We start from the raw sequence: 24,817 nt of genomic DNA, 5'->3' as shown, positions 1-24,817 counted from the left end.
TTGGACAGGTTGGATGCAGGAAGAATGTTCCCAATGTTGGGGAAGTCCAGAACCAGGGGTCACAGTCTAAGGATAAGGGGTAAGCCATTTAGGACCGAGATAAGGAGAAACTTCTTCACCCAGAGAGTGGTGAACATGTGGAATTCTCTACCACAGGAAGTAGTTGAGGCCAATTCACTAAATATATTCAAAAGGGAGTTAGATGAAGTCCTTACTACTCGGGGGATCAAGGGGTATGGCGTGAAAGCAGGAAGTGGGTACTGAAGTTTCATGTTCAGCCATGAACTCGTTGAATGGCGGTGCAGGCTAGAAGGGCTGAATGGTCTGCTCCTGCACCTATTTTCTATGTTTCTATGTTTCTATGTGATGAACTTTTATCCCTATCTCGTTTACACACTGTATTTTAGGAGAATGGTTTAAAATTTTAAGTGCTTATTGTCATGTATTCAACCAACATTGTAACCCATATATAATCTGACCTCAGTTGTACACTGTGAGAACAATGACCACTAGGGGGTGAACTTGTGGGAGACACTTCTAACCTGGACCTTCAGGTATAAAAGGGGAAGCTCCACCCACTTTCATCACTTGAGTGCTCAGGAATAAAGGACAGGCCACAGACTGACCTTCTCTCAAGCCTGGGCCTCGTGTGCATTTCTGCTGTATAGTAAGGATGTATCAATGGCGATGAGAAACTGGGATTTAAACCACGTGAGCATGGCCGCTAGCAGTATAGACGAGAGATACTGTGTTAAGGAATGGTTGGGACAGAGAATCAACATTGTTGAAGCAGCACACAGTTCTCCAGGCAGACAAGGGCAATCGGGCATGCCCCAACATGTAGTCGAACCCAGAGGGGGAGTTCGACAGAGATAATGGCAAGCAGAACGGTGATTCACAAAATTGCAAGGGACAATGTGGCCAGTAATGGGGCCATCAACACCTGTTAATGACACACTCAAGGACAGTCACAGGGGTAGTCAGGGACGATTGACTAGCAAGGGATCTTTTGTTTCCAACAACAGCTCATGTTGGAGGCATGGAGGCACAAACTCAGCCGGAGGTTGCAGAGATGAGCAAAATACCTACAGAAATTGCAGAATTGAACGCTGGGGGAAATCGCTGGTAGCTGAAGTTCAGTGAGTTCATGTGGAGCACGTATACAGTTCATACACCAGGACGCCACCGATAATGATGAAAGTGCTCCTCAGTGGCATCCCAGTATCAATGGAGCTAGACACGGGGGCTAGCCAGTCCCTGATGGGTAACAAATAGTTTGAAAAGTTGTGGGCGTACAAGGCCAGTCGGGCCAAAAATATCACCGATTGACGCACAGCAACGGACATACACCAAGGAGATCATTCTGCTTCTTGGCATTGCCACGACAATCGTGACCCACAAAGATTCGTAAACAGGTTGCCACTCTGGGTTGTCCCGGGGGACGGTGCCGCACTACTGGGGAGGAGTTGGCTTGCTGTCATGAACTGGAAATGGGTTTATGTTAATGCTATTTCCTCTGTGGAGCGAGTTTCATGCTCACAGATCCTGCACAAATTTGACTCATTATTTCTACCCGGCATTGGCACTTTCATGGAGGCCAAGGTAGTGATTCACATAAACCCGGAAGCCAGGCCAGGACACCACAAGGCCAGAGCGGTGCCGTACGTGATGTGGGAAAAGATAGAAGGTGAATTGAACCGCCTGCTGAGGGAAGGTATCATTTTGCCAGTCGAATTCAGTGACTGGGCGAGCCCGATTGTACCGGTGTTCAAGGCGGATGGGTCGGTGAGGATATATGGTGATTACAAGGCCACCATCAATCGGGTGTCACTCCAAGACCAGTACCCGCTACCGAGAGTGGAGGATCTCTTTGCGATGCTATCCGGTGGCAAACTTTTTTCAAAATTGGACGTGACCTCAGCTTACATGACCCAGGAGCTGGCGAGAGAGTTGATGAAGCTAACCACCATCACGACATACAAGGGTTGTTTGAGTACAACAGATGTCCGTTCGGGATTCGCTCGGCCGCCGCGATCTTCCAATGAAATATGGAAAGCCTCCTCAAGTCGATTTCAGGGACGGTGGTTTTTCAGGACGACATCCTCATCACGGGTTACGATACTGAAGAACACCTCCACAACCTGGAGGAGGTGCTACGCAGACTGGACCGGGTAGGGCTGCGACTGAAAAAGGCGAAGTGCATCTTCCTAGCTCCAGAGGTAGAATTCCTGAGGATGACGGTAGGAGTAGAAGGGATGAGCCCTCCTGCGTCCAAGACGGAAGCGATCCAGAGAGCACACAGACCCCGCAACACGACGGAGCTGCGTTTGTTCCTGGGGCTCCCCAACTATTTGGTAACTTTCTTCCCAAATTGAGCACGCTGCTAGAGCCGCTACACGTGCTCCTAAGCAAAGGTCGCGAATGGGTCTGGGGGGACAGCCAGGAAAGGGCTTTTAATAGAGCACACAATTTGTTATGTTCCAACAATCTGTTCTGTTAACGCGATATGACCCATGTAAGAAACTTGTGTTAAAGTGCGATGCGTCGTCCTATGGTGTCGGGTGTGTGTTGCAGCAGGTCAATGCCAAGGGTCAGTTACAGCCGGTAGCTTATGCCTCCAGAAGTCTGTCCCAGGCAGAAAGGGGCTACGGGATGATAGAAAAGGAGGCGCTCGCATGTGTATATTCGGTAAAGAAAATGCACCAGTACCTGTTTGGCAGGAAATTTGAGCTGGAGACAGATCACAAACCCCTCACGTCCCTTTTGGCCGACAACAAGGCCATAAATGCAGACGCATCGGTCCGCATACAGAGGTGGGCACTCACGTTAGCCACCTATGACTACACAATTCGGCACAGACCGGGCACTGAAAAATGCGCCGATGCACTCAGCAGGCTCCCACCAGCCACCACTGAGGGGGCTACCGAGCATGCCGCTGAGATGGTCATGGCTGTTGAAGCTTTCGCAAGCGATGGCTCACCCGTGACAGCCCGTCAGACTAAAGTCTGGACAAATAGAGACCCGCTTTTGTCTCTCGTCAAGAAATGTGTCCTGCATGGGGACTGGGCAGCCACGTACAGGGCATGCCCTGAGGAATTTAAACCATTTCACAGGGGCAGGGATGAACTCTCGATTCAGGCCGATTGCCGACTGTGGGGAAACCGTGTAGTCATGCCCCAGATGGGCAGAGAGGTGTTCATCAGAGAACTCCACAATGAGCATCCGGGCATTGTCATGATGAAGGCAATTGCCAGGTCACACATTTGGTGGCCAGGGATAGATGCAGATCTGGAAGTTTGTGTTCGCAGGTACAACACGTGTGCCCAGCTGTGCAATGCGCCCAGGGAAGCCCCCCTTAGCCCCTGGCCATGGCCCGCCAAGCCTTGGTCACGAATCCATGATGACTACACAGGTCCTTTCATCGGAAAAATGTTTTTGGTTGTATTAGACGCTCACTCCAAATGGATCGAGTGTGACATTTTAAATTCAAGCACATCCTCTGCCACGGTAGAAAGTCTACGGGCAATGTTCTCCTCCCACGGTCTAGCGGACATCTTGGTCAGCGACAATGGCCTGTGCTTCACAAGCACTGAATTCCAGGACTTCATGGCAGGCAATGGAATTAACCATGTCAGAAAGGCACCGTTCAAGCCAGCCTCAAACGGCCAGGCAGAACGAAAAGTGCAGATAATCAAACAGGGAATGCTCAGAATCCAAGGGGGTTCCCTACAAAGCCACTTATCACGCCTCCTGTTGTCCAATAGATCCCAACCACACTCACTCACAGGGGTTCCACCCGCAGGGCTGCTCATGATAAGGATGCTCAAATCCCGTTATCCCTTATACACCACACCATGAAAGAAATTGTTGAGAGCAGGCGCCAATCACAATATAACTACCATGACAGGAATGCGGGGGCACGATATATTGGTGTAAATACCCTGTTGTTGTCCACAACTACACTGCAGGGCCTAAATGGCTCACAGGCACTGTGATTGCCAAAGAGGGCAATAGGTTTCTGGTAGTTAAACTAACCAATGGACAAATCTGCCGCAAACACGTGGATCAAACAAAAAGGAGGTTCAGCAACCCCATAGAAGAAGCAGAGGAAGAACACGATACAGAGTTCACTCCAGCACAGGTGACCGAACACTGGAACCAAAGGGAGGAGAGCCCAGTCACTGTGGGCAGTCCGGATAGGCCTAAGGCACCGCAAACAGCAGACACACAGGCCAGCGCCCAACAACCGGAGCCCCAACTCAGGCGCTCTACAAGAGAGCGTAAACCACCAGAGAGACTCAACCTGTGATCCCAAAAAGACTTTGGGGTCATGTATTCAACCAGCATTGTAACCCATTTTTAAATTCAAAACCTGATAAAATTGACGACATGCAGCCAACGTGCAAAAGTAAGAATTCTTTTAATCACCGTTAATTAGCCGATAACCTTCTTCAGAATAAAATAAATAATAATATAATTACTGAGGAACATTGGTATCCTCAATTATTCATTTTCTCTTTACATGTGATGAAGTTTTATCCCTGTCTCATTTACACGCTGTATGAGAATGGTTTAAAATTGTAAGTGTTTATGACTCAGTTGTAAAACCATTGATTGTGTGTGTGTCTATACTTGATAGGAGGAGCACTTGAGACCGAAGTTCCAGTTCTATATATGTACCAATAGAATCAATTTCCACCAGTTTCTTTAAACCCAATAACATAATTTATTTCTAATGGGCTGGATGGAACATGATCCATGTAAAAAATTGTTATCGTTTTACTTGAACTGAATGCTCATAAAATATTGGAGTGGGAACTAATTGGATAACAGCACTGCTGGCAACATTTGCAGAATAGATTCGTGCAGCCAAAACGCACAATGACAACCTGGGACTGTGCGGCACCGAATACTCGGGGAAAAATAGTTAAACTCTTCGTCCCTGGGTGGGCTCGAACCACCAACCTTTCGGTTAATAGCCGAACGCGCTAACCCATTGCGCCACAGAGACTGATGGAAGTATAAGGTGCAAGACATCCAAAACCAGGGTGTCAGTCAGTTAAAGCTTCAGATTGCTCCGACCGGGATGGAACTTGTCCACTCTCAGTTGTACTTTTCCCAAATAAATGGAGGGACATTCATTGTGGATGCGTGGAAGCAGTCTGGTCCCGCACACTGCAGACACTTCCATGTCACCACCAACCAGCTCTCCCGCAACCGGTGTGATCTACCTTCCAGCCTTCCGGTGCCTTGTCTGTGACGAAGTATTCTGATTGTCCCGAAGCCGGTATTAGGTTTGAATTCCTTTTCAGCTCCTGACTGCGGATATTCCTGTGATTAAACGGGAACTAAATGCTTACAGGGACAGTTGGATTCACCGTTTCTTTGCTTGGTGAAATTTCAAATATTGAAAGCAACGCATATCTACCCCAAACGTCCCGTGAGATCGAAGGCCAGTTGCTGTTTCAAGCTTGAATGCAGGTACAAGCAGAACTTATTCAAAGAAAGTCCAAGCCCCTGAGACGCCTGATCATTTGCACCAAACTCTTTGCAAAGAGTTGAGGTACATGTTTGGTGATCTGGGCACATCTTTCCCCAAACTACAACACTTCAAACATAACTCAATGGCTGTAAAGCGCTTTGGGGCGTCATGAGTTCCTGAAAGGCGCTGCAGATATGCAAGTCCTACTTTGAAAAAGTTCGATGCAATTTCAAAATATGCGAGCAATATCAGGGCTCCTCTGGGACCCCTCGTAAATTTCAATGAACAACTCCGAAGAGAGAATCACAGCCCGAGACCAACGAGCCAACTGTTTGACAAACGTGAAGATCAGGTGTAACCATGATCAAAGCATTTTTTTGTGTGTCGCTATTCAGAACATAAGAACTTAAGACCTAGGAGCAGGAGTAGGCCATATGGCCCCTCGAGCCTGCTCCACCATTTAATATGATCATGGCTGATCCGATCATGGACTCAAGTCCACATTCCTGCCCGTTCCACATAAGCCTTATTCCCTTATCAGTTAAGAAGCTATCTCTGTCTTAAATGTATTAAATGTCGTGGCTTTCTCAGCTCTCTGATGCAGTGAGTTCAACAGATTTACAACCCTCTGAGAGAAGAAATTCCTCCTCATCACAGATTTAAATGGGCGGCCCCTTATTCTGAGATTATGCCCCCTAGTTCTAGTCTCCCCTATCAGTGGAACCATCCCCTCTGCATCCACCTTATCAAGCTCCCTCATTATCTTATACGTTTCGATAAGATCACCTCACATTCTTCTGAATTCCAATGAGTAGAGGCCCCACCTACTCAACCTTTTCTCATAAGTCAACCCCCTCATCTCCGGAGTCAACCCAGTGAACCTTCTCTGAACTGCCTCCAAAGCAAGTATATCCTTTCGTAAATATTGTCAGTGTTTGTGATCTCGCCCAATTGCCAGACGGACGGTTTGAATCGCCCCCACGTTACGAAAGTTCTAGATCCGGGAATTATTATTCAGAGTGTAAATTAAATGAGTCACGGAAAGGGATGCTTCAGTGATAAATCGTCGTATATTTATTTGGTCTAACATACAATGGCTAAAACATGCACTGCTAAACGAAATCACTGTCTCTGTGGAGAATAAAATCCCGGTTACAAACAACATACATACAGTACAGAAATGAACCTAGTAACACGCAGTAATTCCCTGGTGGATTCTAACCCCACCCCTACCAATGAATTACCCTCCCCAGAATAGCCCTGGAAAGCTTCACTTCTGAGAAAACCCTGAGCCCTTACCCAGCTAGCTTGGGATATCTGGTTACTGGCTTGGGACACTCGCGACCATGTTCACACCACACGCAGCCCGTTTCCTTGCTCAGCTCAGCTGTGGGAAGTCACTGACTGGTCTTCAGTCTCGGTGGCTTCTTCTGCAGTACTGCGGCCCCTTCCTCTGGTACATGGATCGGTGGAGCGAGAGCGAGAGGGAGAGAGGGCTCTCTCTAGACACAAGCTGCAAGCTGCAAGCTCCAAGCTTCACACCAAGCTCCAAGCTAAAAATAAAGTGGAAAGGACCCTGTCTTTCTGGGAGTCTTGCTACCCCTATCTATCCCGCCAATCTTTAAAACCCCTTTGTTTCTAAGCACGGGTACTTAGTCAGTGATGGGCCATCCCACCCATGCATTGGGCTGATGGCCCTTAGTCTGGGCATCTCTCTGAGCCTTTGTGTTGGGAAAGACCCAGCTCCTCCTTGGCTGGCCAGGCTGGTGGGTTCATTGTTCTGTGTCTCCTTCTGAGATGGAGGTGAGAAGTGCTTTTACAAATTAGAGTGGCTTTGTCAGTGGCCCCCCTTCCTTCCGACAGCTCTTTTGTCAATGGATGACTGACAGCTCTTTTGTCCGAGCGAACTGCCAGCGGTCTCTGGAGTTTTAACAAAACCAGATTTTTCACATATCTGCGCAGGGTGACCCCAGCACAGGGAAAATAGTCTCAGAAAAATAAAATCCACAAAATATTCTCGACTGAGTCCATTCTTTAAACAGAAACTTTGCGATGTCTTCATTACGCTCTGCTAATTATCGATCTTGCCACGTAAAAAGTGCATTGGCATTGCAATGCATTAATGTAAAATTAATGAAAAGAAAATGCAACGTTTTATCGAGTGCAAAACATGCAGTGCCTGCATTTCAAAAAGCATTGCTTTTATTCATCCTGCGGAATGCATATTGCACAGATAATCTCAGCACACATTGTGCAGACAAAGGCAGCATTCGACAACAAAGTGATTTGTCCTCCGGTGATTTGCAGCAGATAACTGACGGTTGAGCACACAATTTGACAACTAGACTTGTAGATCAAGCATCAATTAAAAAGGCAACAAAACTGCCCACCAGCACCAGGTGTCTTTCACTTGTTTGTCCCAAATTTTCAGCAGCTGGGACAACAAGAATTTATGTTTCACCGAGATTTAAACTCAGATCGCTAGATTTAAAATCAAGAGAGCTCACCATTTCACCATGGAACCAAATGTCCAAAACTTTTGAACCATACTTCGTCACAGACATGCACCGGAAGGCTGGAAGGTAGATCACACCGGTTGTGGGAGAGCTTGTTGGTGGTGACATGGAAGTGTCTGCAGTGTGCGGGACCAGACTACTTCCACACATCCACAATGAATGTCCCACCATTTACTTTGGAAAAGTACAACTGAGAGTGGATAAGTTCGATCCCGGTCGGAGCAATCTGAAGCTTTAACTGACTGACACCCTGGTTTTGCATGTCTTGCAGTGTGTATCTGTGGCGCAATGGTTTAGCGCATTCGGCTGGTAACTGAAAGGTGGGTAATCCAAACCCATCTCCGGGCGAAGCCATTTAATGTTTTTCCCCGAGGATTCGGTGCCGCACAGTTCCGGGTTGTCATTGTGCATTTTGGCTGCACGAATATATTCCGCAAACATTGCAAGCTTTGCTGTTATCCAGTGAGTTCCCACTCCAATACTTTTATGAGCATTCAGCACAAGTAAAATGATAACAATTTTTTACATGGATCATGTTCCTCCATCCACTCCAATCAAAATAAATTATGTTATTGGGTTTAAAGGAACTGGTGAAAATTGATTCTATTGATGCATATATCGAACTGGAACTTCGGTCTCAAGTGCTCCTCCTATCAAGAATAGACACACACACAATCAATGGTTTTACAACTGAGTCATAAAGACTTACAATTTCTCATACAGCATGTAAATGAGATCGGGATAAAAATTCATCACATGTAAAGAGAAAATGAATGATTAAAGATACTACTGTCCCTCAGTAGCTATATTAATATTTATTTCATCCTGAAAAAGGTTATCGGTTATTTAACTGTGATTTAATTAATTCTTATTTTTTCTTATTAGCTGCATGTCTTCAATTTTATAAGGTTTTGAATTGAAAAAAGCTGTTACAGAAGTTACCGCCATGACCTGGAATCGAAGGTGTTTTTCGCTGGTACAAGGAGTGGTTTTACCCAATCATTTAAAGGTGATTTCAAAGAATGACGTGGCGTTAAATTCAGATCACGGTTACGAAGTGTTTCGTTGTGAAACAAGTGGATTGAAAAGGACAATAATGACACCAAGCATTACGATGCAGCGATGCAGCAATGCAGCGTTCCCTGGTGGTCCAGTGATTAGGATTCGGCGCTCTCATCACCGCGGCCCTGGGTCGATTTCCGGCCAGGGAAATTGCACTTCCATCAAAATTAAAACCTTAGAAGAAAGAGTTACATGCATCTCATGTGGAAAAGAAGATTCATTGATTCAAACATCATTAATTAATCCATTGTAGAACTTCAATCATTTAATTTGCCCTGAGTATGTGAGGAACTTTTATCCCGACCTCATTGTATTTAAGGAACATTGTCCAGCCCCGGTATCTCCACCTGTGAAAGTAGGAAACTGCTGGAAATACACAACAGGACGGGTAGCCTTTGACAAACAATTAAACCCAGGTTACAGACTCTCTCCCTTCCCCTGCCCTTTGCGGGACACTTGTTCCCCTTTAATTTTACAGACTGACTGAGTTCACTAACCGTGGGGAGAGAGTAGGTGTCTCCGCGGCCCCACTGTGCTAACATGGAAGATAACACGATGGGGATGTGGGGTGGCGGGTGGGGATCATTGACATGTTTGTGTAAAGGGCAGCGGAGGAGAAGGATTGACAGCTGTCAGTGAGGGACAAAAGTTGTTTAAGGTGAGCCAACACATTCCCGATCAGCACAGAAGGCATTCACTGGTCAGCTGCACTCTGCTGTACTTCTGGTCAGAGCGGTTTCCGCAGTGGAGCCGTTATCACGTTTGCTTTCCGCGCGGAAGGATCCCGTGCAGGAAGATTATGTTTAAACTTTCTGTGGATGAACAGCCATGGGCGAGTTTATTCTCCTGTCAAAAGGGTGACAGTGGCTTCTCCCTTATTCTTCAATTGCTCTTTATTTCACTTCACTAAATAGATATATTTGAGTGAGAGAAATTGTTCCTGAGTGTCACACACTTCATCTTTTGTTCCCTTTTAAACACATAAAGTGAGGCCGGGGGAATAAATCCAGAAAACAAAGCCGAGGGATATAGACAAGAGGAAGAGAGAAGGGGAAATACTGCCTCTACACACCGGAGAAGTGTGAGCTTGTGGACCGGAGAAGTTGCAGCTGCTGGAGCTGTGCGTTTTATCGGGGAGGGACAGGGGGAGAGCCCGCCGAGCGACCGGAGAAGCTGAGAAGCTGCTGTGCTTTTCATCGGGTTTGACACTGTTTAAAAATGGCAGAGTGCCAAGTTTTCTCTCCCTACTGCCCATGTGCGAAGGTGTCAGCAGTGTTTTCAGCGCAGGCATTTGGCTCCGCCCCCCACTTCACCATCGACGCCACGCCAGGACTCCGGGGACTGTACACAGCGGCCAGGATGGGGCGAGTTTTTCCGCGAGCCTTTTCCAGCGCGCAAAGTCGGTGCGCTTGAGGTCAGTGCGCCGACAAAACTGCTTGGGGAAAATCTAGCCCTTGAAGCGTAAGGAGTACACTGCAGGAAATACAAATATATTTCCCGAGCAACTGTCAATTTTAATAACTTTTTATACAACCATCGAAACAGCCAAAAAACAGGGCACTCGGCCCATAGTACCTAATATATAGCCCACAGTACAAGAGTAAGGAAGTCTTGCTACAATTGTACAGGGCCCTGGTGAGACCACACCTGGAGTACTGTGCACAGTTTTGGTCTCCTTATTTGAGGAAGGAAATAATTGCCTGGGAGGTGGTACAACAGTGGTTCACCAGATTGATTCCTGGGATGAGAGGACTGTCTTAAGTTGAGAGATTGTGTAGAATGGGCCGATACTCTCCAGAGTTTAGAAGAATGAGAGGTGATCTCATTGAAACACACAATATTCTGAAGGGGATTGACAAGGTAGATGCTGAGAGGTTGTTTCCCCCGGGCTGGAGTGTCTCGAACCAGGGGCCACAGTCTCAGGTTAAGGGGTCGGCCATTTAAGACAGAGATGAGGAGGAATTTCTTCACTCAGAGGGATATGAATCTTTGGAATTTTCTGCCCCACATGCTTGTGAATGCTGAGTCTCTGAATATATTCAAGGCTGCGTTAGATAGATTTTTCGAGTCTCGGGGAATCAAGGGATCGAGAGATCACTGGAGTTTGGAAGACTGAGAGGGGATCTCATAGAAACATATAAAATTCTGACGGGACTGGACAGGTCCTGATGTTGGGGACTACCAGAACCAGGGGTCGGAGTATATGGGATAAGGGGTAAGCCATTTAGGACTGAGATGAGGAGAAACTTCTTCGCTCAGAGAGTTGTTAACCTGTGGAATTCTCTGCAGCAGAGTTGTTGATGCCAGATGTTAGATATGTTCAAGAGGGTGACGTGGCTCTGATAGCTAAAGGGATCAAGGGGTATGGAGAGAAAGCAGGAAAGGGGTACTGAGCTGAATGATCATCCATGATCTTATTGAAGGTTGGTGCAGGCTCGAAGTGCCGAATGGCCTACTCCTGCACCTATTTTCTATTTTTCGATGTTTCTATATCCTGCTACTGCTTCTTTAATAATGGATTCCAACATTTTCCCAACCACAGATGTTAGGCGAACTGGTCTATAGTTTCCTGCTTTTTGTCTGCCTCCTTTTTTAAATAGGGGCATTACATTTGCAGTTTTCCAATCTGCTGGGTCCTCCCCAGAATCCAGCGAGTGCATGTCCAAAGATCACTGAAAGTAGCAGGCCAGGTAGCTAAGGTCGTTGAGAAGGAATATGGAATGATTGCCTTTAGTAGCCGAGGCATAGAATACAAGAGATGGGGTCGGTGGGGCAGGTTAGGTCACAGCTGGAGTACTGCTTGCAGTTCTGGTCGCCATATTACAGGAAGGACATGATTGCACTGAAGATGGTGCAGAGGAGATTTACAAGGATGTTGCTGGCAGTGGAGAATCTTAGCCATGAGGACAGATTAGATAGGCTGGGTTTGTTTTCCATGGAACAGAGTTTGAGGGGAGACCTCATTGAGGTGTATAAAATGATGAGGTTCCGAGATATAGTGGATAGAAAGGACCTATTTCCCTTAGCAGAGGGAAACAAGGAGGCATAAATTTACAGTAATTGGCCGAAAGTTTAGAGGGGAAATGTCTTCATGCAGAGGAAAGTGGGGGTCTGGAACTCACTGCCTGAAAGGGTGGTAGAGGCAGAAACCCTCACCACATTTAAAAAGTGCTTGGATGTGCACCTGAAGTGCCGTAACCTGCAGGGTTATGGACCTCGAGCTGGAAAGTGGGATGAGGCTGGAGAGCCTCGAGTTGGCCGGCGCGGACACGATGGACCGAAATGGCCTCCTTCCGTGCTGTAAACTTCTTTGATTCTATGAACTGGTTTGCAAAGAGTTGAGGTGATTTGGGCACATCTTTCTTCACATGACAACATTTCAAAGGCAACTCAACGGCTGTGAAGCGCTTTGGGGCATCATGAGTTCCTGACAGACGCTGCAGAAATACAAGTCCTTCTTTGCAAAATTTCAATGCAATCTCACGGCTGGTCTGGGATTTGAAGCCAGGATCTTTCTGCAAATTTCAAATAACAACCAACGAAGCAAGAATCATACCCCTAGACCAACACATCACCTGCTTAGCAAATGTGGAGATAAGATGTAACTATCATTGAAGCATTTTTAATGTGTGTTGCTGTTCTTGATCGGAGGAGCACATGAAACGAAATTAGTGACTTGGCCTTTTCGACATGTCTTCTGAAGCGCCGCACGGTCCCAATCCTGCAGTCAATGAGCTGTTGGGACGTTAATGTATCCATCATCATCATCATCATAGGCGGTCCCTCGAAACGAGGATGACTTGCTTCCACGCTGAAAAAGGATGATTTCACAGGTGTTTCAATGAAGGATCCGAACGACATCCCGAAGGGTGGAAGATGCCTGTGCGTGGATTTTTTTAACGTGTGGTGGCCGTTGCACCCCAGCCATCACACGGGCTTGACAGAGCGAGGTCTTGGTCCAATGGCAAGGGTTAACCAAGACGACAGGCAACCAGCTCTGCTGCGCGGACCTGGTGCACACACATATCGCAGAGTGGGCTGGCCCGTGCTAATTCTGGGCCCCTGGCCCCGAACTCATGCCTCTGCTGGGCACCGATCACATCCCTCTACAGTCTCTCACCGCTCCTTCGCCCCGATCTCGCCGCTCCTGCTGTATCTGCCCACGCTCCAATCACCGATCTGGACCTTGATGACGTCACACTTCGCTGCCGCCGCCCTCCTGCACCAGCTCGCGCTGCTCCCTGGAGTAGTCTCCCGGGACCTCCAAGCTGCTCCCAGGGCCGCTCGCCGTTCCTTTTATGGCCCCGACCTGCCGCTGGTGTTCTCCCGTTAGTGTATCCAGGCTGTGGGTGGCCACCCCGAGCGCAGCAGAAGGGTTTCTGCATTAGTTCTGGGTGGGGATAGTATCTTTCCCCTTCTCTCTTCCTCTTGTCTTTATCCCTGTGCTTTTATTTCTCTATTTATTCCCCCTGTCTCAGTTTCTAGTGTTTAAAAGGGAACAAAAGATGAAATGGTTATCACTGTGGAACAATTTCTCTCACTCAAAGTTAGATGCACTACCGTTGCACCATGAGGTCTAGGTAGCGAGCCGTTGATATTCAGGTTCATATATAAATATATATAAATATATCTACATGTATCATAACCGTTCCCTGGTGGTCGAGGGATTAAGATCCGGCGCACTAAACTGGTTTCAATTCTCGATCAATTCATCGCATAAAAATAATTGAGGTTTGTGAGACAATTAATAATTGCTGTAATCACCATGAATACCAATACTTTCTGTGATAGATCGAGCATACAGACTATCTGGCTTCTCCTGCCCTTTGCTGGGCACGTGTTCGGGGTTTAATTTTACAAACTGGGTGAGTTCACTGATCGCGGGGAGACGGTAGGAGCCTCTGTGGCCCCACTGTGAGGATGTGGAAGTGAACACGGTGGCTGGGTGATCCGTGACATTTCTGTAAAGGGCAGCGGAGGAGAAGGATTGAGAGTTTTCAGTGTGGGACAGAAGTTGTTTAAGGTGAGCCAACACATTCCCGATCAGCACAGAGGGAGCTCACTGGTCAGCTCCCCTCTGTTGGGGCTGCTGTGCCAGAGGTTTCTGTAGTGCAGTGGTTATCACATTTGCTTTATACGTGAAAAGTACCCGGTTTGATTCTGGGTAGAAACATTATGTTTAACTTGCTATAAGGGAACAATCGGAGGAGAGTTTAGTCTCCTGGAAAATGCTGCCTGACCTGCTGAGATTTCCAGCATTTGCTGTTTTTATTAGCTATTTATTCTCCTGGTAGAAAGGCTCCCTTATTCCTGAATTGCTCTTTATTTAACCAATAAATAGATAACTTTCAGTGAGAGAAAACGGATCCACCGGGAACTTTCGCGTGTGAGGCCAACGTGATATCCGCCACACTGCAGCCCATCAAAGGGCGAGAAACCACTGAATATAAAGGATGATCTCACAAATATCAGGGGCAGTGCAGTCTGGTCAACGTCAAACCCTCCTTTCTTATTCAGCAGAGGCATGAACGGGAGTCAGACGTCACAAAGTTTAATTAAAGACACAAATACAAGTAAAACTTCCAAATCTTTTCACTGTAAAATTCTTTCACTTTATTTGAAATCCTACTGCGTTGAATCTGAAAATGATCACCATGGGATTTTATCTTCACGACTGATTCTACTTTCTCTGCACGGAATGAATAACTGGTGCTGTTAAATTTGACAAAAGTTGCCCCAGATTCCTGGTGACATCGGCAATACAGTGTGTGAAATGGGTCAACATGCTGAAGAACATAAGAACAAAAGAAATAGGAGCAGGAGTCGGTCATACGCCCCTCGAGCCTGCTCCACCATTTAATACGATCATGATCGATGCGATCATGGACTCAGGTCCACTTCCCTGCCCGCTCCGCAAAGCACAGGACAAATGTTTGAAGTATCGACTGTCCCTCATTTAGCATTACTTTCATTGTGCAAAAGAAGGTGACGGGTTTATTAATGATGCTTTTCCATAAAAGCAACACAAAAGTTTAAGAAAAAAACATACGGTGACTGGCAGGTGAGCGTTGCTTCTGACACCTGCTGGGAATGGGCGGGGAATTTAAAGCCCCTTGTATTGTGAAAGCTTCATATAGAGGAACATCTCAAACACATTGTGTAGGCCTCGTGGCGCAACGGTAGCGTGTCTGACTCCAGATCAGAAGGTTGCGTGTTCAAATCACGTCGGGGTCACTGTTCTTTCAGAATTAATATTTTCTTTGCTGTTTGGCAACAACCAGACCCTTGTTGCAAGGTCTGTCTCACTGTTTCCCCGGTGTCAGGCAGAGATACGCCTGCTGCCCTCATTTAATTCATGTGACAGGACACACAACTTCCAAATCAACTTGCAGGTGGCCACACACACCGGCGAGCGGTCTAAGGTGCTGTGATTAGATCGCAGTTTTCTCTGGAGGTGTGGGTTTGAATCCAACTTCTGACATTTATTATTTTTAATCATTAAGCGAAACTCATTGTTTGACACCACGACCAACTCCTTAAAACTGGGATTCAGCAGTTCACCTGCTCGCTTAACATTTCCGTCTGACCTGGTGCTGAAAGTGGAGATGTTTCCGCAGTGTCGCGGTTAACACGTTCGCTTCACACGCGAAAGCTCACCAGACGGGAATATTTTCTGGAGCTTTCTCCTCATGCATGCTCAGGGGCGAGTTTGTTCTCCTGTGAAAAGTTCATAAGATGATAAGCATGTAAGAATTAGGGACCGGAATAGGCTATTCGGCCCCTCGAGCCTGGTCCACCATTCAAGAAGATCCTGGCAGTTCCTCGACAGCAAGTTTAAACATCTGGGGCAGAGCCAACATGCGCCTGTCTGCAATCAGTGAGAGAACGGTATGTTTGGCAGAAGCCTGGCGAGCTCAGTCAGTAAAACATAAGACTTTTAATCTCTGGGTCGTGGTTTCGACACCCACATTGGACATTTACATTTTTCATAGAATTATCGATTGAGAGAAGTTTGCAGCACATAAGGAGGCCATTTTGGCCAATCACTTCCACCCCGGCCAACAAGAGGCGATCCAGCTTCATCCCACTTTCCAGCTCTGGGTCCATAACCCTGCAGGTTACGGCACTTCAGATGCACATCCAAATACTTTTTACTTGCGGTATCTACCTCCGCCATTCTTTCAGGCAGCGAGTTCCTGACCCCCACAAACCTCTGCATGAAGAATTTTACCTTCAAATCCTCTTTAAACCTTCTACCAATTACATTCAATATATGCCCCCTGATTTTTGACCCCTCTGCTATCCACTATATCTACGCCCCTCATAATTTTATACATCTCAATGTTGTCTCCCCTCAGCCTCCTCTGTTCCAATGAAAACAAACACAGCCGATCCAATCTGTCCTCACAGCTAAGATTCTCCACACCTGGCAACATCCTCGTAAATCTCCTCTGTACCCTCTCGTACAATCACATAATTACTGCAATACGGTGACCAGAACTACATGCAATACTCCAGCTGTGGCCGAACCAGTGTTTTATACATTTCAAGCATCACCAACCTGCTCTTCTATCCCATGCCTCAGCCAATAAATGTAAGCATTCCGTGCGTCTTCTTACCCACCTTATCCAACTGGCCTGCTACCCTCAGGGATCTGTGGACATGCTCTTCAAGGTCCCTTTGTTCTTCCACACTTCTCAATATCCGACCATTTAATGTGTGTTTCTTTCCTTGTTTGCCCTCCCCAAATGCACAGCCTCACACTTCTCTGGATTAAATTAGTGTCACCTGAAAACGTTTTAATCATACCTCCTATATTTAAGTTTAGATCATTGATGTTACCACTAAAAGTCAGGGACCAAGCACTGAGCCCTGTGGAACCCCACTGGAACCATCCTTCCAGTCCAAAACACTCCCATCAAACATTACCATTTGCTTCCTGCCTCTGAGCCAATTTTGGATCCAACTTGCCACTTTGCCCTGGATCCCATGGGCTTTTACTTTCGTGACCAGTCTTCCATGTGGGAACTTGGCGAAAGCTTTGCAAAAATCCTAATACATTACATCATACGCACTGCCCTCATCGATCCACTTGGTTACCTCCTCAAAAAATTTTATCAAGTTAGTCAGACAAAACCTTCCCTGAACAAACCCATGCTGACTATCCGTGATTAACCCATGTCTTTCCAAATGCAGAAATTAAATCATTGATAAATTTTATCCTGCTTTCACGGGAAAACACCATTAATTAACCGATGATCTTTGTTGTGCATGTATAAAATAGTATACACCCTGTACACTCAATGTACCGTTACATAAGACCACTGGATGTATCTTCACACTGTGTGCACTATGCTTGTATCACCAGAGAGTGCAACTGGTGGAGACCTCGGGGTCACCTGTACACAACAGGTAACCAGGTATAAAAGGGAGCTCACAGAACTGTACCCTCACTCAGGAGCTGCAATAAGTGAACTAAGGTCACCACAGTTCAAGTACAATACCTTACCTCGTGGAGTCATTACGAGAGTGCTTACAGACACAATAACTGGTGACGAGAATACGAATTTCCATGTGACAATGGCTAACCTTGGCACGCTTGAACAATTCGCCGATGGGGAAGATTGGAAGGCCTTTGTGGAAAGGCTTGAACACTTCTTTATTGCAAATGACATGGGGGGAGACGACCCGACCTCGCTGGCTGATAAGTGCAGAGCTATCCTGCTCAGTAGTTGTGGGCCCACCGTCTATGGCCTTGTCAGGGACCTGCTAGTCCCAGAGACGACAATAACATATCTTGAGCTCGTAACGCTGATACAGAAACAGCTCAAACCTAAAGAGAGCATCCTCACAGCCAGACACCGGTTCTCTCCCCACCGGTGGATCCGAAGGCCAAGAAATCGCAAAATATGCTGCAGACCTGAGACGATTGGCTGCAGCATGTGATTTTAGTGATCACCTCACCTCACCACTAAGGGACATCTTTGTTATTGGAATCGGTCACAAGGGCCTTCTCCACAGGCTGCTCTCTGCGGACACCACGGTCACCCTGCAGAAGGCAATTAACGTGAGCCAGGCGTTCATGATCTCGGCCTGCGATTCCAAGTGGATGTCTCACCCCCAGGACTCTAACCCGGCAAGTACTGTGAACCGAAAGGTGCCTTTTAGAGGCAGGGCTGCTGCTAGCAGTCTCTCTCAGGGAAGAGAGAACAGAACCCCGAGTCCCACAATCCTGAGTCCGCCACATGTGGCCAACCGGCCAACCCCATGCTGGCGCTGTGGAGGAAATCACAGGGCCCACCAGTGCCGCTATAAAGACTATACTTGCAAAGGCTGTAACATGAAGGGCCACCTCCAGCGAATATGCAAGAGAAATCATACTCACCGAGTCGATGAAGAGTTGGCTGATCATCCGGAGTCCAGCGACGATGAGGTGTACGTAGTGTTAACCTGCACCACCGAGAGTTCCCCGGTGAAAATGGAAGTTGAAGTCAACTATGTTCCAGTCACGATGGAGATGGACACAGGGGCGAGCCAGTCACTGATGAATCAGGCGGCCTTTGAGAAACTCTGGGACAATCCAATCGAACGACCTAAAATGATCCCGATCGAAGTGAAACTGCTCACCTACACAAACGATACATCCCAGTCGTTGGCAGCGTGGATGTCCAGGTGTCCCATGGCGGCGAGATGCACAGGTTACATTTGTGGATCGTTGCTGGGGATGGTCCAAAGCTATTAGGAAGAAGATGGATGAAAAAGATCACTTGGAGCTGGGAATAGCTCCAACCTCCAGCGATCGACATCCCCCATGGCCCCGAAGTTGGATCTAGCACAACACCTGAAAAACCAACCGCCCAACGCGACTGTGAGGCGACGACACAGACCGCTCAACCCAACGGCGAGATGATCCAGCCCAAACAACCAGACCTCACCTTCCAGGCTCCAGTGGCAGGACTCCGGAGAAGAAAATTCACGCAGAAGATAACTTCCTGTCTTCCGTGGCAGAGCCTGGGAAGAAAAGGATCACCGCAGTCTACCTCATGGAGAGAAAGAAGATGGCGTCTGGACCACGAGATGAAGGGCCTGAAGTCAAGATGGCGGCAGCCAGACCAAAAGGGAGCAACACGTGATGCCGAACGGCGAACAGGATTGGGGTAAAAATTGAAAGACCCTCTTAAAGGAGACCGGCAACCCATCACAATTAAAGGGACAGTTCCACTCTTTATACAGCGATGATGGTGATACAAATGTAAAAGATGTAACTGACAATTTCAAGTTTGTAAATGTAACGAATCATGATAAGTCGGGCAATTGCGGTCAGAACCAATGTATTGTGAGAGTAAACGAAGTGATGACGTGCGATGCTGGGATTTACAAGCATGCCGACAAAACCAAGGGCAACCTCCCGTCAGCACCCAGGTCCAGCGACCATGAAGCCTGCCCCTCCGGGACCAATGTGATACCCCAGGGAGTGTGGCCACACACAGAGGGAGCATACCAGCTGCAGGGCCAGTGATCAGCGGACGGCAAAGGCACCACGACCGGTACCCTGCCCCCGATCGGCTCCACCTCTCTGGCCACCAGGGCCAGTACTGGGAGCGAGCGGATATCACCCTCCTGCCCTCCCAACGGGACCTGGGATGACCAGGCTCCCACTATCGCTGAAGAGCAGCAGGGAGACACCGCACCCTTCAAAGGAGGACAGGGAGGCCACACGCTCCTGTGGCTCTGCCCATCACTAGGCAACGGCAAAGGCTCTGAGACTCAGCCAGGTGAGCGATCTGAGCCCACCCAGCTGACAGGGGACACAGCGCCACCATCAGACAACCTGGACACAGTCTGGTTACTCTGGAACTAGTGTCCTCACCCACCTGCACCTGCACAACCCAGGGGCAAGACTTTGATACCACGTATGTACCTTACCTGTAAAATGTACTTGTTCCACTACTGTAGAACCCAAACAGTGATGTAACTAATCCGATGTTTTTTTTGTTCTTTCTGTCTGTACAGGTCTGCACATGCAGGTGTTGAGCCACACACATGGTCTATGTATGGGGGGGGGAGGGTGCGGGGGGGGAATGGATGTATGAAGCCATGGACACACATGGATCACACCCAGAACCCACTAAACCCCCACTGCAACCTCCAACCATCCACTGCTGAACATTTCCCAATGTCGTGGCAATAAGGACTTGCGGGTCCACAGGGAGAGAACCAAGCCAAAGCATCGACAAGGTGCAAGGGCTTTGGGCACTCAAGTCTCGGGCCAGAGCACACAATGCAAAGGCCAGTGGCACAAGACTTTGGGGAGAGTGATGTTGTGTCTGTTTAATATAAGTATACTCCCTGTACACACAATGTACAGTTACATAAGACTACTGGATGTATCTTCACACTGTATATACGATGCCTGTACCACCAGAGGGTGCAACTGGTGGAGATCTTGTGGTCGCCGGTACACGACAGGTAACTAGGTATAAAACGGAGCTCACCATAATGTCCCCTCACTCAGGAGCTGCAATAAATGGACTCAGGTCACCACAGTTCAAGTACAATACCTTGCCTCATGGAGTCATTACTTGAGTGCTTACAGACACAATAGAAAGAGATTAAACATTAAATGGTAGGACATTGAGAATTGTAGAGGAACAAAGCGACCTGGGAGTGCATGTCCACTGATCCCTTAAGGTAGCAGGCAAGGTGGATTAGCTGGTTAAGAAGACATACAGAATGCTGGCCTTTATTAGCCGAGGCCTAGAATAAGAGAGCAGGTGGATTATGCTTGAATATAAAACACTGGTTAGGCCACAGCTGGAGTACTGCCTGCAGTTCTCGTCACCACTTTACAGGAAGAAGACTGTGATTGCACTGGAGACTTACAGAGGAGATTTCGAGGATGTTATCGGGAGTGGAGAATCTTAGCTATGAGGACAGATTGGATAGGCTGGGGTTGTTTTTCTTGGAAAAAAAGTGGGCTGAGGGGAGGCATCATTGAAGTGTATACAATTATGAGGGGCCTTGATATAGTGGACAGAATGGGCCCATTTCCCTTAGCAGAGGGGTCAACAACCATGGGGCATAAAATTTGAGTCATTGGTAGAAAGTGTAGGGGTGATTTGAGGGGAAATTTCTTCACGCAGAGGGTTGTGGAGGTCTGGAACTCACTGCCTGAAAGGGTGGGAGAGGCAGAAACTCTCACCACATTTAAAAAGTGCTTGGATGTGCACCTGAAGTGTCGTAACCTGCAGGGTTATGGACCGAGAGCTGGAAAGTGGGATTAGGCTGGAGAGCCTGTTACTGGCCGGCACGGTCACGATGGGCCGAAATGGCCTCCTTCCGTGCTGTAAACTTCTGATTATATAATTCGATGAAAAATAATCACCAAACGTGGGCTCGCACCTCTGACCCTGAGATTTAGAATCTCATGCTCTACTGACTGATTTAGCTGGGCTTCTGCAAAATGCACCTTTTTGTCGTTGATTACAGCTTCGCCTCAGATGTTTAAACTTGCTGTCGAGGAACTGCCAGGATCTTCTTGAATGGTGGACCAGGCTCGAGGGGCCGAATGGCCGACTCCGGCCCCTAATCCTCACTGCTTATGATCTTATGACATTTCACAGGAGAACAAACTCGCCCCTGAGCATGCATGAGGAGAAAGTTCCAGAAAATAATCCCGCCTGGTGAGCTTTCACATGTGAGGCGAACATGTTAACCGCTACACTGCGGAAACATCTCCACTTTCAGCACCAGGTCAGACGGAAGTGTTAAGCGAGCAGGTGGACTGCAAAATCCCACTTTTTAGGCGTTGGTCGTGGTGTCAAACAATGAGTTTCACTTAATGATTAAAAACAGGAAGTGTCAGAAGTGTGAGGTGAACCCACACCTCCAGAGGAGACTGCGACCTAAACACTGAACCTTGGACCGCTCGGCCATCCTGACTATTTAGGGCAATATGTGGCCAACTACAGGTTTACTTTGAACTTTTGTGTCCTGTCACATGAAATAAATGAGGGCAGCAGGTGTATCTCTGCCTGACACCGGGGAAACAGTGAGACAGACCTTGGAGTAAGGGTCTGGTTATTGCCAAACAGCAAAGAAAATATTAATTCCCGAATTACCCTGAAGAACAGTGACCTCGACGTGATCTGGGGTCAGACGCACTACCGTTACGCCACGAGGTCGATACAGCACATCGGAAATGTTTGACTACATGAAGGTTTCACAATACAAGGGGCTTTAAAATCCCCGCCCATTCCCACCGGGTGTCAGAAGCAGCGGTCACCTGCCAGTCACCGTATGTTTTTTTGTTCAACTTTTGTGTTGCTTTCACGGGATTGCATCATTAATTAACCCGTCACCTTCTTTTGCAGAATGAAAGAAATGCTAACTGAGGCAGAGTCGATACTTCAACCATTTTTTTCTGTGCTTTGCATAGAAACATAGAAACATAAAAACAAAGAAAACAGGTGCAGGAGTAGGCCATTCGGCCCTTCGAGCCTGCACCACCATTCAATATGATCATGACTGATCATTCACCTCAGTACCCCTTTCCTGCTTTCTCTCCATACCCTTGATACCTTTAGCCGTAATGGTCACATTTAACTCCCTTTTGAATATATCTAACGAATTGGCCTCAACAACTTTCTGTGGTAGAAAATTCCACAGGTTCAGAATTCTCTGAGTGAAGAAGTTTCTCCTCATCTCGGTCCTAAATGGCTTACCCCTTGTCCTTCGTCTGTGACCCCTGGTTCTGGACTTCCCCAACATCGGGAACATCCTTCCTGCCTCTAACCTGTCCAATCCCATCAGACCTGTATATGTTTCTCTGCGATCCCTTCTCATTCTTCTAAATTCCAGTGAAGAAAAGTCTAGTTGATCCAGTCTTTCTTTACATGTCAGTCCTGCCCTCCCGGGAATCAGTCTGGTGAACCTTCGCTGCACTCCCTCAATTGCAAGAATGTCCTTCCTCAGATTCGGAGACCAAAACTGTACACAATATTCCAGGTGAGGCCTCACCAAGGCCTGCGTCCGCGCACATGCAGAGGCTGAATTCCAGGACATAGTCGACGTATTTACTGAGGCGTATGAAAGCATGGGCCTTACGCGAAACATCCGTAAGACAAAGGTCCTCCACCAGCCTGTCCTCACCGCACAGCACTACCCCCCAGTCATCAAGATCCACGGCGCGGCCCTGGACACCATGGACCACTTCCCATATCTCGGGAGCCTCCTATCAACAAGAGCAGGCATCGATGACGAGATTCAACACGGCCTCCTTGCGCCAGTGCAGCCTTCGGCCGCCTGAGGAAAAGAGTGTTTGAAGACGAGGCCCTCAAAACTGCCACCAGGCTCATGGTCTACAGGGCTGTAGTAATACCTGCCCTCCTGTAAGGCTCAGAGACATGGACCATGTACAGTCGACACCTAAAGTTGCTGAAGAAATATCACCAACGATGTCTCCGCAAGATCCTACAAATCCCCTGGGAGGACAGATGCACCAACATCAACAGCCTTATTTGGGCTAACATCCCCAGCTTTGAAGCACTGACCACACTCGATCAGCTCCGCTGGGCAGGCCACATAGTCCGCATGCCAGACACGAGACTCCCAAAGCAAGTACTCTACTCGGAACTCCTTCATGGCAAACGAGCCAAAGTGGGCAGCAGAAACTCTACAAGGACACACTCAAAGCCTCCCTGATAAAGTGCAACATCCCCACTGACACCCAGGAGTCCCTGACCCAAGATCACCCTTCTGGAGAAAGTGCATCCGAGAGGGCGCTGAGCACCTCGAGTCTCATCGCCGAGTGCATGCAGAAATCAAGTTTAGACAGCAGGACCTGTCCCACCCATCCCTTCCCTCAACGACTATCTGTCCCACCTGTGATAGGGTCTGTGGCTCTCGTATAGGACTGTTCAGCCACCAAAGAACTCACTTTAGGAGTGGAAGCAAGTCTTCCTCGATTCCAAGGGACTGCCAATGTAGATTCCAAAATTCATGGAAACCCCCCAGTGTTTGGACTCACTGAAAAAGAAATTCGATTTAGGACTATTAAACATAAAGTTTGGGATTCTAAAAAGCATATGGAGGAAATCTACAATTCTTAACCAAGTTTGGGATTTTAAAAGGCATGTTTGGGCCTGTGGGGAAAAGCTGCAGTGACAGAAGGGTGGGATTTAGAGTTTGGATATTGTAGCTAATCAGTTTGTCTTGGGGAGCTGTTTAACCGTAATCAGGCTCCCAGAAAACATTAGCATTTAAACAATCGACCACGGAAGAAACATTATCCACCCCACCCACAGGACCCAAATATCACATCCATATTCCAACACCTTTTCAACATGTATGGAAATATGTGGCTCAGCCCAGACTTCCCGAAGCCAAAGCAGTGCTATTACAATGGACAAGAGTTCATCAGTTCATAAAGAAGGATTATCACCATCCCAAAATCTATCAACACCAGATTAAAACATTTAATCAAGTCTCAGTTAGCTAGTCTGCCAAAACTTATACAAAGAAGACCACTTAAAATCAATGGGCAGCAAAACTTAAACAAAAGAAACATTAAATTTGGCACGAAGATTAAGCAGCCTCTCAGAGTATAACTGGGAGCCTATCGTGCCAAGAGCAATCTATTTTTCTGACCATTACTTTGGAACAACAAGATCAAGATCGAGAGCACACGGCGAGAAAACACAGGAAGAGACATCACGACATCGGAGAAAAGAACTTCAAAAAACCAATCAGTGGAACA

General features: G+C 47.4%; 2 non-coding genes across 2 annotated transcripts; one reads left to right on the top strand and one right to left on the bottom strand.

The window, feature by feature from the left end:
* Window positions 1-4,937: 4,937 nt before the first annotated feature.
* On the bottom strand, window positions 4,938-5,011 carry trnan-auu (transfer RNA asparagine (anticodon AUU)). The gene has a single exon. It is a non-coding gene; the product is annotated as a tRNA-Asn (tRNA).
* A 10,211-nt stretch (window positions 5,012-15,222) lies between these two features.
* trnaw-cca (transfer RNA tryptophan (anticodon CCA)) lies at window positions 15,223-15,294 on the top strand. The gene has a single exon. It is a non-coding gene; the product is annotated as a tRNA-Trp (tRNA).
* Window positions 15,295-24,817: the final 9,523 nt, after the last annotated feature.

This window comes from Pristiophorus japonicus, unplaced genomic scaffold, assembly GCF_044704955.1.
Source record: "Pristiophorus japonicus isolate sPriJap1 unplaced genomic scaffold, sPriJap1.hap1 HAP1_SCAFFOLD_52, whole genome shotgun sequence".
Taxonomy (NCBI): domain Eukaryota; kingdom Metazoa; phylum Chordata; class Chondrichthyes; family Pristiophoridae; genus Pristiophorus; species Pristiophorus japonicus.
This window is presented reverse-complemented; position numbering and strand designations above follow the sequence as displayed.